Here is a 13,952-nt window from a genome sequence, read left to right as displayed (position 1 = left end):
CATTCGGCCCGTCAAGCCCGTGCCGGATCTCTGCAAGAGCACCTCAGCTAGTCCCACTCCCCTGCCCTTTCCCTGTAGCCCTGCAAATTTTTTCCCTTGAAGTATGATGTAAGAAAAAGGAGGCTTACCATCAAGTAACTTTAAAGTAAGCTTTAAGTAACTTATAAACACACTATATACAAGAGAGGTCTTTACCATGCCTCTGGTAGAAGCCTCTTACAATACTGAACAGACCAGTATTTATACCAGTCCAACAGGAAGTGACACATGACAGGAAGTGAGGTATGTACACAGTTCATAGTTCATAGTTCACAGTTCACAGTTCACAGGAAGTGATGACATAACTTCCCGGAAGTTATTATTTTTATCACATTCTTCCCTCCTGCAGGTTTAGGAGGCTGTGGTCTACCTTTTGGTCCACAGCCGCCGAACAAGGAAGAGTCGCACCCGTTTGGATTCCCGTCGTTGAGGGTCGCTGGTCCGCTTACATGCGGTTGGCCATTGGCCAGAGTCCGTGTGGCCTGGATTGCCCTGTAAAGGGTCGGGGAGATCATGGCTTCGAGTACGAGCCCCAATAGGTTCAAAGTCAGACTGCCTCTGTTCAGAGGGAGGTGCAGAGCTGGTCTGTGGCAGACCAGTACTTTCATGCGTGGTACTGGGAGGGTCGCAACCTTGAGCACGGGGTTCTACCGGCACCAAGCTAGTTGGTGTCCGATCAGAATCCTGGAGAGGGGTACCCGATAGGTCCCAAGAGTTTCCTGGTGAAATGCCATCACCCGATGTCCCACTAGGTCCTGGTGGGCAGGGAGCCAGATCCCGTAATGATACGGTAGATTCTCGGCCGTCGGAATATCGTATGTTTGCATAGGTGGGGTTGGCATCGGTTAGTTCGACCTCGTCTACAAGAGGGTCATTTTTAGACGTCCGAACGTATCTTCGGAGTAATACAGGTCCAGGAGTAGTTAGCCATGACGGGAGTGATGTCCCATGAGATGAGCGACGCTGGAATCCAAAGAACCGCTCATGAGGTGTAGTATTTGTGGCTGTAGAAAGTAGGGACCGTATAGAGTGCAATGCATCCGGAAGCACTGTTTCCCATTGCTGGTCTGGTAGGCCCCGAGATCTTAAAGCGAGACGTACGGAATTCCAGATGATACCGTTATACCTCTCTACCTGCCCATTTCCGATGGGATGGTATGGTGTTGTTTTGCTTGTAGCAATTCCCCGTTCTGAGAGGTAGTCCTTGAGTTCCCTCGACATAAAGGATGGACCCCGATCTGAGTGAATATAAGCCGGCATGCCACAGAGAGAAAATACCTGCTCAAGGCAGCAGACTACGGTGGACGCCAGCATATTGGAGCAGGGGAAGGCAAACGGAAAACGTGAATATTCGTCGATCATGGCGAGCAAATATGTGTTCCGAGTTGAAGAGGGCACTGGGCCCTTAAAATCGATGCTAAGTCGTTGCATCGGTTGGGTTGCATGTATGAGTATACCATCTGAGGGGCGGAAGAACTGAGGTTTTAATTCCGCACAAAGCCGGCATTCTGAGCATATTTTCTTTACATCTCCAGTGGAAAAAGGGAGATTCCGTGATCGTACGAAATGTAGCATGCGCGTAACGCCAGGATGGCACAAACCATTGTGGACATCCATGAGGGTGGAGGATGACATAGTGGAGCAGAATGCCCGTGTGAGGGTGTCCGGGGCCACATTCTCCTTGCCAGGCCGATAGAGAATGGTATAACCAAAAGAGGCCAGTTCCATCCTCCAAAGTTGTATTTTATTATTCTTAATTTTGGTTCGTTTTCGATTATCGAGCATGAAGGCGACTGATCGTTGGTCCGTGATCAATGTAAAGTGCTGGCGAGCTAGAAAATGGTTCCACTTCCGTACTGCCTCTATGATGGCTGTGGCTTCTTTCTCAACCGGAGGATAATGTAGCTCGGCACCTTGTAAGGTCCTGGACATAAATGCTACAGGACGACCTTCCTGATTCAGAGTAGCCGAGATCGCCACCTCCGAGGCATCACATTCAACCACGAAAGGGAGATTCTCATCAATGGAGTGAAGAGCCGCTTTCTCCAACTGTTTTTTGAGAAGGTTAAAGGCTGCAACAGCCGCTGTTCCCAGTGGAAATGATCTAGCATGCAGCAAGGGTTGGATTTTGTCCGAAAAATGAGGAATCCATTTAGCGTAGTATGCAAACAGACCGAGAGCCCGACGTAAAGAAGCCGGATTCTTAGGTGACGGGAGCTCTTGGAGCGGGCGAAGTCTTTCTGGGTCTGGCTTAATGATACCATTGCCTACGCAGTAGCCAAGGATGTTGATGGTCGGTTGCGACTCAACAGATTTGGATTCATTCAGGGTCAAATTACGGCGATGGAGGGCATCCCGAAATTTTTGGAGGTTGGAGTCGTGTTCCTGTTGATCGTGACCTGCAATGGTAATGTTATCAAGATAGGGAAAAGTGTCCCTTAGGTTTTCCTGCTTAACCAGGCCATCCATTGCCCGTTGAAAGACAGCCACTCCATTAGTAACCCCGAATGGGAGGCGACGAAATTGGTACAGCCGTCCATTAGCCTCAAAGGCTGTGTACTGCTTATCTGAGACCTTCAAGGGTAACTGATGATAGGCACTTTTTAAATCGTAAGTTGAGAACACTTTGTATTCGGCCAGTTTATTAACCATATCATCAATGCGTGGCAATGGGTAGGCGTCCAAGTCGGTATATTGATTGATGGTTTGCGAATAATCGATGCATAGTCGCTGTTTGTGAGGTTTTAGAGGGTTCTTGACAATGACGACTTGAGCCCGCCAGGGCGACGAACATGGTTCAATGATATCCTCTGCTAGAAGTCGAGAGATTTCAGCCGCAATAAAAGATTGGTCTTCCTGATTAAAGCGCCGCGATTTCGTTATTATCGGTTGGCATTGAGGCGGAATACTGGCAAATAATGAGGGTTCATCAAGTGAAGCTGCTGATAATGCACAAAATGGTAATTTAGACGGTATATTAGAAATAGTAAGTCCGGGTTTGGATCCACCAAACTCAATGGTGAGTTTCTTATGCTGTTTTTGGAAGTCCAGCCCTAAGAGGAGATCACTACATAAGTCCTTGAGCACCGAAAGTCGGGTGGAGGGATACATACGACCATGAAGTGTCATATCAACAACACAAAAGCCGGAGATTCTGGTATTAAGTGATGACTGGGCCATCGCAATTGCCTGGTCCGATGGGAAGACATGTAGTTTCAATTTCGCAACAATCTGTTCCTTAATGAAACTATCAGTACTTCCTGAGTCAATTAAGGCATCTAAGGTATGCCCTTTAATTGAAATTTTTGTGGCAGCATGAGACAGGTTCTGTGGGCAAGCAGCTGTAATTGGTGTCGTTGCACAGAGAGTGGCTAAAACTCTCGGTGTGCTTCTTCGGGAGAGAGCTCGAGAGGAAGCTTGATAGGTCCTAGCTGGAGCATCTTGATAGGCCCTAATTGGGGCAGTTCGGTAGGCCTTAGCTGGATTGGCCCTCGTAGAGGCCCTTGATAGGCAAACTTTAGCAAAGTGTCCTTTTTTCCCGCAATAACTGCAGATTGCATTGCGAGCAGGGCAGGTTTTCCTAGGGTGAAAAGCATCTCCACAAAAGAAGCATTCCTTCCTAGATTGCCAAGAGGCTGCTAAAGTGGGGTCGTCCTCCTCTTCTTCATCAGAATTATCAGAATTAGATTCCCCCATGATAGGGTTCACCTGAGACCGCTTGAATTGTCTGGTTGCAGCTACAGCAGCAGATCGAGATCTGGGCAGCTGATAGAGGTCTGCATTTCTCTTTGCCAAATCCAGTGAACAAGCTAGGTCAAAAGCTTTTTGTAGCTCAAGTGTTTTACTTTCTAGTAGACGCTGGCGTATAAATGGAGAGGCAATCCCGCAGATGAAAGCATCACGAATCATTTCTTGGCGGTACAGCTCAGCTGAGGCCGCCTGAAAGTTACAATCTACGCTGAGCCTGCGAAGTTCTTGCAGGAATTCGTCAATTGATTCCCCTGGCCCTTGTCGGGCTGTGGCCAGTAGATGTCTAGCATAGACCTCATTTGGGGTCTTGGCATACAGTTTCTTAAGTGCCCGAATCACCTCATCGTAATTATCCCATTCATCAACATATTCGAACACTTTTGGGGTCACATAATTGATAAGTATCTTCAATCTAGCAGGAGCATCCGCTTCACATTCATCCAGAAAATTCTCAAAAGTACGGTACCAATGCTTCCATACCCTGCCAGCTGCTGGTGTATTCGGGTCCAAGTCCAGACGAATAGGTCTAAGGATTTTCTCCATGATGGGTGGTTCCCTGGATCCTTAATTCCGAGTTTGTCCGAAGGTCTAGTATTCGTGAGTGTAAATACTAAGTTACTTAAATTGATGTAAGAAAAAGGAGGCTTACCATCAAGTAACTTTAAAGTAAGCTTTAAGTAACTTATAAACACACTATATACAAGAGAGGTCTTTACCATGCCTCTGGTAGAAGCCTCTTACAATACTGAACAGACCAGTATTTATACCAGTCCAACAGGAAGTGACACATGACAGGAAGTGAGGTATGTACACAGTTCATAGTTCATAGTTCACAGTTCACAGTTCACAGGAAGTGATGACATAACTTCCCGGAAGTTATTATTTTTATCACAAAGTATTTATCCAATTCCCTTTTGAAAGGTACGATTGAATCTGCCTCCACCGCCCTTTCAGGCAGTGCGTTTCAGGTCATAACCACTCGTTGCGTAAAAAAGTTTTTTCTTATGTCACCTTTGGTTCTTCTGCCAATTACCTTAAATTTGTGTCCTCTGGTTTTTGACCCACTGGTTTTTGACCCTCTGGTTTTTGACCCTCTGGTTTTTGACCCTCTGGTTTCTGACCCTTCCGACAATGGGAACAGCTTCTCTCTACCCACTCTGTCTAAATCCCTGGGCCTAGAAATTCAGTTGTTAGCGTCAGCCACTCGTGCCTTAGGAGGAGGAGAAGTGGGGCGCTAAGCGGCTAGCACCCCGGCGCGGCGCGATCTACGCCTCTCGCGAACTTCACTCAAGATTTAGTGGCGGCGCTAAACTGCAGCGCCCGCTCAGCTGCGCGCGCAGATCCTGACGTCATTTCATGGTGCAACGCCCTTGGTGCGCCCCGAACCGGAGCTTCAGTGGCGCTGCCCTTCTTTGCGCCTGGTGCCCCCAGCGACTGGAAGAGCGGAACGGTTCCCAGTTGCTGTGGGGCACGGGGGGCGCTATTTAAAGGGGCCTCCTCCTGCATTATAAGTGGCAGCCATTTTGTGCCAATCCTTCTGTGTGAGAGACGGATATTTGGAGAGAGACAAAAGCTTTCTGCTTTCACTCAGTGCTCGTACAGGTACTTCTGGCTTCAGGCCAGAGCTTTGCACTTGGATTTCACTTTCAGTGCCATAGCCTTGAGTCGCCACATATAATGGGGGCTGCAATGGGTGGAAACGTTGGCTTTCTGCATTGCATTCAAAGGGATCAGAGACGCCGTGAGAGAGTCCCAGTCATGGCCAGACGGAGATGGGCCAACAGGCGTCGACACAGGAGGCCTTACCCGCCCAGGGTATACCGCCAGCAGTTCTCATATCTGAACATGTCTGAGGAGCAGTGTGTTCGGAGGCTGCGATTCAGAAGGGAGGTGGTCACTGAGATCTGCAGCCACAGCTGATGAGCAGGACGTCTCTGTCAGTGGCAGTGAAGGTGACGGTGGCTCTCAACTTCTATGGCACCGGCTCCTTCCAATCCGCTACTGGGGACATTGCCAACATCTCCCAGTTCGTGGTACATTGCTGCATCCGCCAGGTGAACAATGCCCTTTTCAGAAGGAGACGTCAGTACATCTCCTTCCCCATGACCCTGGACAAGCAGCAAGAGCGTGCAATGGGGTTTGGAAGAATAGCGGGCTTCCCCATGGTCCAGGGCGTAGAACTGATGAACCAGCAATTGTCAGGCCTTGCTTCAGGGCTGCAGTGTGCAGGGCATGGCAGCCAAACAAGTCGACCCTCCCCCTTTAAGAGCTGACCGGCGCCAGCGTGTCTGCCTTCATTCAGAAACTCGCCGCACCTGCGCTGCGCCCGCCCTCGGTGTTAGCGCCTCGGCACGCCGGCTTAGCACCTTATGATAGTCGTGCATCGCCTGCTTTAGCGCAGCAGCAACCTCTTGGGGCGAGGCAACTGAATATCGGTGAAGGTGGCGCTAAGTTGCGCCGGGCGCTAAATTTAGCGAACGCCCGGCTCTAGCGCCCCAAACGTGGCTATACTGAATTTCTAGGCCCTTATGAATTTGAACACCTCTATCAAATCTCCTCTCAAACTTCCCTGCTTTAAGGAGAACAACCCCAGCCAATCCAGTCGAGCCACTTAACTGAAGTCCCTCATCCATGGAGCCATTCTTGTAAATCTTTTCTGCCCCCTCTCTAAGGCCTTCACATCCTTCCTAAAGTGGGGTGCCCAGAATTGGACACAATACTCCAGTTGAGGCTCTACCAATGCTTTATAAAGGTTCATCATAACTTCCTTGCTTTTGTCAGCTGTGGCTCAGTGGGCAGCACCCTCGCCTCGGAGTCACAAGGTTGTGGGTTCAAGTCCCACTACAGAGACTGGAGCACAAAAAATCTAGGCTGACTCTCCATTGCAGTACTGAGGGAGAGCCGCACTGTCGGAGGGGCAGTACTGAGGGAGCGCCGCACTGTCGGAGGGTCAGTATTGAGGGAGTGCTGCACTGCCGGAGGGGCAGTACTGAGGGAGTGCTGCACTGTCGGAGGGGCAGTACTGAGGGAGCGCTGCCCTGTCGGAGGGGCAGTACTGAGTGAGCACCGCACTGTCGGAGGAGCAGTACTGAGGGAGCGCTGCACTGTCGGAGGGGCAGTACTGAGGGAGTGCTGCACTGTCGGAGGGTCAGTACTGAGGGAGCGCTGCACTGTCGGAGGGGCAGTACTGAGGGAGTGCTGCACTGTCGGAGGGGCAGTACTGAGGGAGCGCGCACTGTCGGAGGGGCAGTACAGAGGGAGCGCTGCACTGCCGGAGGGGCAGTACTGAGGGAGCGCTGCACTGTCGGAGGGGCAGTATTGAGGGAGCGCTGCACTGTCGGAGGGGCAGTACTGAGGGAGTGCTGCACTGCCGGAGGGGCAGTACTGAGGGAGCGCCGCACTGCCGGAGGGGCAGTACTGAGGGAGCGCCGCACTGTCGGAGGGGCAGTACTGAGGGAGCGCTGCACTGTCGGAGGGGCAGTACTGAGGGAGCGCTGCACTGCCGGAGGGGCAGTACTGAGGGAGCGCCGCACTGTCGGAGGGGCAGTACTGAGGGAGCGCTGCACTGTCAGAGGGGCAGTACTGAGGGAGCGCGCACTGTCGGAGGGGCAGTACTGAGGGAGCACTGCACTGTCGGAGGGGCAGTACTGAGGGAGCGCCGCATTGTCGGAGGGGCAGTAGTGAGGGAGCGCTGCACTGTCAGAGGGGCAGTACTGAGGGAGTGCTGCACTGTCGGAGGGGCAGTACTGAGGGAGCGCCGCACTGTCGGAGGGGCAGTACTGAGGGAGCACCGCACTGTCGGAGGGGCAGTACTGAGGGAGCACCGCACTGTCGGAGGGGCAGTACAGAGGGAGCGCGCACTGTTGGAGGGGCAGTACAGAGGGAGCGCGCACTGTCGGAGGGGCAGTACTGAGTGAGCACCGCACTGTCGGAGGGGCAGTACAGAGGGAGCGCGCACTGTCGGAGGGGCAGTACTGAGGGAGCACCGCACTGTCGGAGGGGCAGTACTGAGGGAGTGCTGCACTGTCGGAGGGGCAGTGCTGAGGGAGCGCCGCACTGTCGGAGGGGCAGTACTGAGGGAGCGCCGCACTGTCGGAGTGGCAGTACTGAGGGAGCGCCGCACTGTCAGAGGGGCAGTTCTGAGGGAGCGCTACACTGTTGGAGGGGCAGTACTGAGTGAGCACTGCACTGTCGGAGGGGCGGTGCTGAGGGAGCGCTGCACTGTCGGAGGGGCAGTACTGACGGAGCACTGCCCTGTCGGAGGGGCAGTACTGAGGGAGTGCTGCACTGTCGGAGGGGCAGTACTAAGGGAGCGCCGCACTGTCGGAGGGGCAGTACTGAGAGAGCGCTGCACTGTCGGAGGGTCAGTACTGACGGAGCGCTGCACTGTCGGAGGGGCAGTACTGAGGGAGTGCTGCATTGTCGGAGGGGCAGTACTAAGGGAGCGCCGCACTGTCAGAGGGGCAGTACTGAGGGAGTCCTGCACTGTCGGAGGGGCAGTACTGAGGGAGTGCTGCACTGCCGGAGGGGCAGTACTGAGGGAGCGCCGCACTGTCGGAGGGGCAGTACTGAGGGAGCGCTGCACTTTCGGAGGGGCAGTACTGAGGGAGCGCGCACTGTCGGAGGGGCAGTACTGAGGGAGCGCTACACTGTTGGAGGGGCAGTACTGAGTGAGCACTGCACTGTCGGAGGGGCGGTGCTGAGGGAGCGCTGCACTGTCGGAGGGGCAGTACTGACGGAGCACTGCCCTGTCGGAGGGGCAGTACTGAGGGAGTGCTGCACTGTCGGAGGGGCAGTACTAAGGGAGCGCCGCACTGTCGGAGGGGCAGTACTGAGAGAGCGCTGCACTGTCGGAGGGTCAGTACTGACGGAGCGCTGCACTGTCGGAGGGGCAGTACTGAGGGAGTGCTGCATTGTCGGAGGGGCAGTACTAAGGGAGCGCCGCACTGTCGGAGGGGCAGTACTGAGAGAGCGCTGCACTGTCGGAGGATCAGTACTGAGGGAGCGCTGCACTGTCGGAGGGGCAGTACTGAGGGAGTCCTGCACTGTCGGAGGGGCAGTACTGAGGGAGTGCTGCACTGCCGGAGGGGCAGTACTGAGGGAGCGCAGCACTGTCGGAGGGGCAGTACTGAGGGAGCGCTGCACTGTCGGAGGGGCAGTACTGAGGGAGTGCTGCACTGCCGGAGGGGTAGTACTGAGGGAGCGCCGCACTGTCGGAGGGGCAGTACTGAGGGAGCGCTGCACTTTCGGAGGGGCAGTACTGAGGGAGCGCGCACTGTCGGAGGGGCAGTACTGAGGGAGCACCGCACTGTTGGAGGGGCAGTACTGAGGGAGCGCTGCACTGTCGGAGGGGCAGTACTGAGGGAGCGCCGCACTGCCAGAGGGGCAGTACTGAGAGAGTGCTGCACTGTCGGAGGGGCAGTACTGAGGGAGCGTCGCACTGTCGGAGGGGCAGTACTGAGGGGGCGCCGCACTGTCGGAGGAGCAGTACTGAGGGAGCGCCGCACTGTGGGAGGGTCAGTACTGAGGGAGCGCTGCACTGTCGGGGGGGCAGTACTGCGGGAGTGCTGCACTGTCGGAGGGGCAGTACTGAGATAGTGCTGCACTGTCGGAGGGGCAGTACTGAGGGAGCGCCGCAGTGTCAGAGGGGCAGTTCTGAGGGAGCGCTACACTGTCGGAGGGGCAGTACTGAGGGAGTGCTGCACTGTCGGAGGGGCAGTACTGAGGGAGCGCTGCCCTGTCGGAGGGGCAGTACTGAGGTAGTGCTGCACTGTCAGAGGGACGGTGCTGAGGGAGCACCGCAATGTCGTAGGGGCAGTACTGATGGAGCGCTGCACTGTCAGATGGGCAGTACTGAGGGAGTGCTGCACTGTCGGAGGGGCAGTACTGAGGGAGCACCGCACTGTCAGAGGGGCAGTACTGAGGGAGCACTACACTGTCGGAGGGGCAGTACTGAGGGAGCGCCGCACTGCCAGAGGGGCAGTACTGAGAGAGTGCTGCACTGTCGGAGGGGCAGTACTGAGGGAGCGTCGCACTGTCGGAGGGGCAGTACTGAGGGGGCGCCGCACTGTCGGAGGAGCAGTACTGAGGGAGCGCCGCACTGTGGGAGGGTCAGTACTGAGGGAGCGCTGCACTGTCGGGGGGGCAGTACTGCGGGAGTGCTGCACTGTCGGAGGGGCAGTACTGAGATAGTGCTGCACTGTCGGAGGGGCAGTACTGAGGGAGCGCCGCAGTGTCAGAGGGGCAGTTCTGAGGGAGCGCTACACTGTCGGAGGGGCAGTACTGAGGGAGTGCTGCACTGTCGGAGGGGCAGTACTGAGGGAGCGCTGCCCTGTCGGAGGGGCAGTACTGAGGTAGTGCTGCACTGTCAGAGGGACGGTGCTGAGGGAGCACCGCAATGTCGTAGGGGCAGTACTGATGGAGCGCTGCACTGTCAGATGGGCAGTACTGAGGGAGTGCTGCACTGTCGGAGGGGCAGTACTGAGGGAGCACCGCACTGTCAGAGGGGCAGTACTGAGGGAGCACTACACTGTCGGAGGGGCAGTACTGAGGGAGTGCTGCACTGTCGGAGGGGCAGTACTGAGGGAGCGCTGCACTGTCGGAGGGGCGGTGCTGAGGGAGTGCCGCACTGTCGGAGGGGCAGTACTGAGGGAGTGCTGCACTGTCGGAGGGGCAGTACTGAGGGAGTGCTGCACTGTCGGAGGGGCAGTACTGAGGGAGTGCTGCACTGTCGGAGGGGCAGTACTAAGGGAGCGCCGCATTGTCGGAGGGGCAGTACTGAGGGAGCGCTGCACTGTCGGAGGGTCAGTACTGAGGGAGCGCTGCACTGTCGGGGGGGCGGTATTGAGGGAGTGCTGCACTGTCGGAGGGGCAGTACTGAGGGAGTGCTGCACTGTCGGAGGTGCAGTACTGAGGGAGTGCTGCACTGTCGGAGTGGCAGTACTGAGGGAGCGCCGCACTGTCGGAAGGGCAGTACTGAGGGAGAGCTGCACTGTCGGAGTGGCAGTACTGAGGGAGCACTGCACTCTCGGAGGGCAGTTCTGAGGGAGCACTGCATTCTCGGAGGGGCAGTACTGAGGGAGTGCTGCACTGTCAGAGGGGCAGTACTGAGGGAGCGCTGCACTGTCGGCGGGACAGTACTGAGGGAGTGCTGCACTGTCGGAGGGGCAGTACTGAGGGAGTGCTGCACTGTCGGAGGGGCAGTGCTGAGGGAGTGCTGCACTGTCGGAGGGGCGGTACTGAGGGAGTGCTGCACTGTCGGAGGGGCAGTACTGAGGGGGTGCTGCACTGTCGAAGGGGCAGTGCTGAGGGAGCGCCGCACTGTCGGAGGGGCGGTACTGAGGGAGTGCTGCACTGTCGGAGGGGCAGTACTGAGGGAGTACTGCACTGTCGGAGGGGCCGTACTGAGGGAGTGCTGCACTGTCGGAGGGGCAGTACTGAGGGAGCGCTGCACTGTCAGAGGTGCTGTTTTTCAGATGAGACGTTAATCCGAGGTCTCATCTGCTCTCCGAGGTGGATGTAAAAGATCCCATGTCACTATTTCGATGACGAGCAGGGGAGTTATCCCCGATGTCCTGGCCAATATTTATTCCATAATCAACATCACTAAAAAACAGATTAACTGGTCATTATCACATTGCTGTTGGTGGGAGCTTGCTGTGTGCAAATTGGCTGCCACGTTTCCTACATTACAACAATGACTACATTTCAATAAGTATTTGATTATCTGTAAAGCACTTTGGGACGTCCGGTGGTCGTGCTTTATAAGTGCAAGTCTTTCTTTTTTTCTTGCTTTTGTACTCTAGAAGCCCAGGATCCCGTGTGCTTTTTTAACTGCTTTCTTAACCTGCCCTGCCCTGCCACCTTCAATGTTCTGTGCACACATACCCCCAGGTCTCTCTGTTCCTGCACCCCTTTAGGATTGTGCCCTTTACTTTATATTGCCTCTCCTCGTTCTTCCTACCAAAATGTATCACTTCGCACTTTTCTGCATTAAATTTCATCTGCCACGTGTCCGCCCATTCCACCAGCCTGTCTATGTCTTCTTGAAGTCTATCACTCTCCTCCTCACTGTTCACTATACTTACACGCGACCAGAAATCCTTCCACCACTTCATACAGTTCCCCAAAGGGAACAGTGTGAAGACACGTTCGACGACGACTATACTTACAAGTTTTGTGTCATCTGCAAATTTTGAAATTGTGCCCTGTACACCCAAGTCTGAGTCATTAATGTATATCAAGAAAAGCAGTGGTCCTAGTACTGACCCCTGGGGAACACCACTGTATAACTTCCTCCAGTCTGAAAAACAACCGGTCACCACTACTCTCTGCTTCCTGTCACTTAGCCAATTCCGTATCCATGCTGCCACTGTCCATTTTATTCCATGGGCTTCAATTGTGCTGGCAAGCCTATTATGTGGCACTTTATCAAACGTCTTTTGGAAATCCATGTACACCACCTCAACCACATTGCCCTCATCAACCCTCTCTGTTACCTCATCAAAAAACTTAATCAAGTTAGTTAAACACGATTTGCCTTTAACAAATCCATGCTGGCTTTCCTTAATTAATCTACACTTGTCCAAGTGACTTAATTTTGCCCCAGATTATCATTTCTAAAAGCTTCCCCACCACCGAGGTTAAACTTTCACCAAGATCAGCCATCCCAAAAACAATGAAGTAATCAGAAATTGGGTAGATTATTCTTTTAATGGCCAATGTTGACAAACCCCATCAGCTCCAGTATAAACAGCGCCTGTGGACTATGAGCGAGTGATTGTCACAAGCCTTTCTTTTTCACACAAAGGGTGCTACAATACCACAGATAGTACGAGAGCTAATGGTAAAGCCTGAATCCAACCAGCAATTGAAGTCAAGCCCAAGAACTGCAAGGTGTGAAGCGAGTGTGTAAGATTCGAAATTTTCCGTAATTTAATCACGCAACAAAACAGGGTTAATAAGACAGTTTATTGACCAAGAGAAAGCTTGTACAGAAAAACATTTGATAAAAAGGGCATACAAAATGGCCGCCAGACCTCGTGATCAGTTTCTGGGACCATTTGATTTCTGTTACTGCAAGCCAGACAGGCTTGTGGATTGAGGACAGTAAGCCCGCGAAAGCCAGTATCGGGAAACCGAAACTCAGGGAACTAGCATACATATTAATTGGATTCTAAGTACAAGACAGTTTCAGGTAACAGGATGGGGCCCATCAAGAAATGGGCGGACAATTGAATGAACACTTAAACCCATTTACTGTACAAAGGAAAGACCGTTTAACAGCCATCAAGGGCAATCTCCAGACCGATCAATATACGAACCGAGTTACGGTGACAAAGTAGAAGACATTATCGGCCAGGAAGGCCAGTTAAGCTATCACCGGCTCCCGTTACAAGACAAAGCGCCCCTGCAGAGATTTCTGCCCGCCAAAAATATTACAAAGACAGGACTATGATTTGGCGGGAGATAAGAGTGTCCCAAAAAGGTGTAACTGTGGATTGAAAGGTCCATCAGTACGCTTCTTCTAGGATTCAAGCTTCGGGAGGGATACGATACGGATTCGATTCAGGAAGCTTCACCTCGGGTTTTCATTTCTTCAACGCACCGGGACAGACTTTCCGGTTAAGACAGCACTTCGGTTTCGGGACGTGGTCGATGTTCGGCCAGGCAAGGCTCGGCCACGACGAGAAGACGCCGAGGGTGGCCCGGGTACTTTTGTCGGGAGATCATCGACGACCCAGGCCGAAGAAGAAGACACCCTCAGGAAAACCGACGATCCAGGCCGGAGAAAAAGGACACTCCGGGCCTAGCACTCCCGTGCCTCAACATCCCATTCTCAGTTTTCCAGTAATGGACTTTCCCATGTGTATCCGGTTCTTCAACAAATTTTAACGGATTCAGTCATGACGAGCGCTCACCGGGACTGCATCTGCTGCTCCATCGCCTGAGAGAAAAACAAGCTGCGCCAGAAGTTTCCAAATCCACGTGACGACGGAAAGCTGTGCCAAAAGGGCTGCGAACCCCCTCTTTTGCGAATCTGAAAGTGGTGAGCATGATTCCGAGTTCCTCAAGTCGAAACTTAGTCCAGGTCTAGGGGAGGGAGTAAGGGTAATCGTAATGTGTTTCCCCTTTTACGATGTGCCGTGTGTTCCCCATTTCCA

This window comes from Somniosus microcephalus, chromosome 10 (assembly GCF_052327205.1).
Source record: "Somniosus microcephalus isolate GS21.2 chromosome 10, FLI_Smic_1.0, whole genome shotgun sequence".
In the NCBI taxonomy this organism is placed as follows: Eukaryota; Metazoa; Chordata; class Chondrichthyes; order Squaliformes; family Somniosidae; genus Somniosus; species Somniosus microcephalus.
This window is presented reverse-complemented; position numbering follows the sequence as displayed.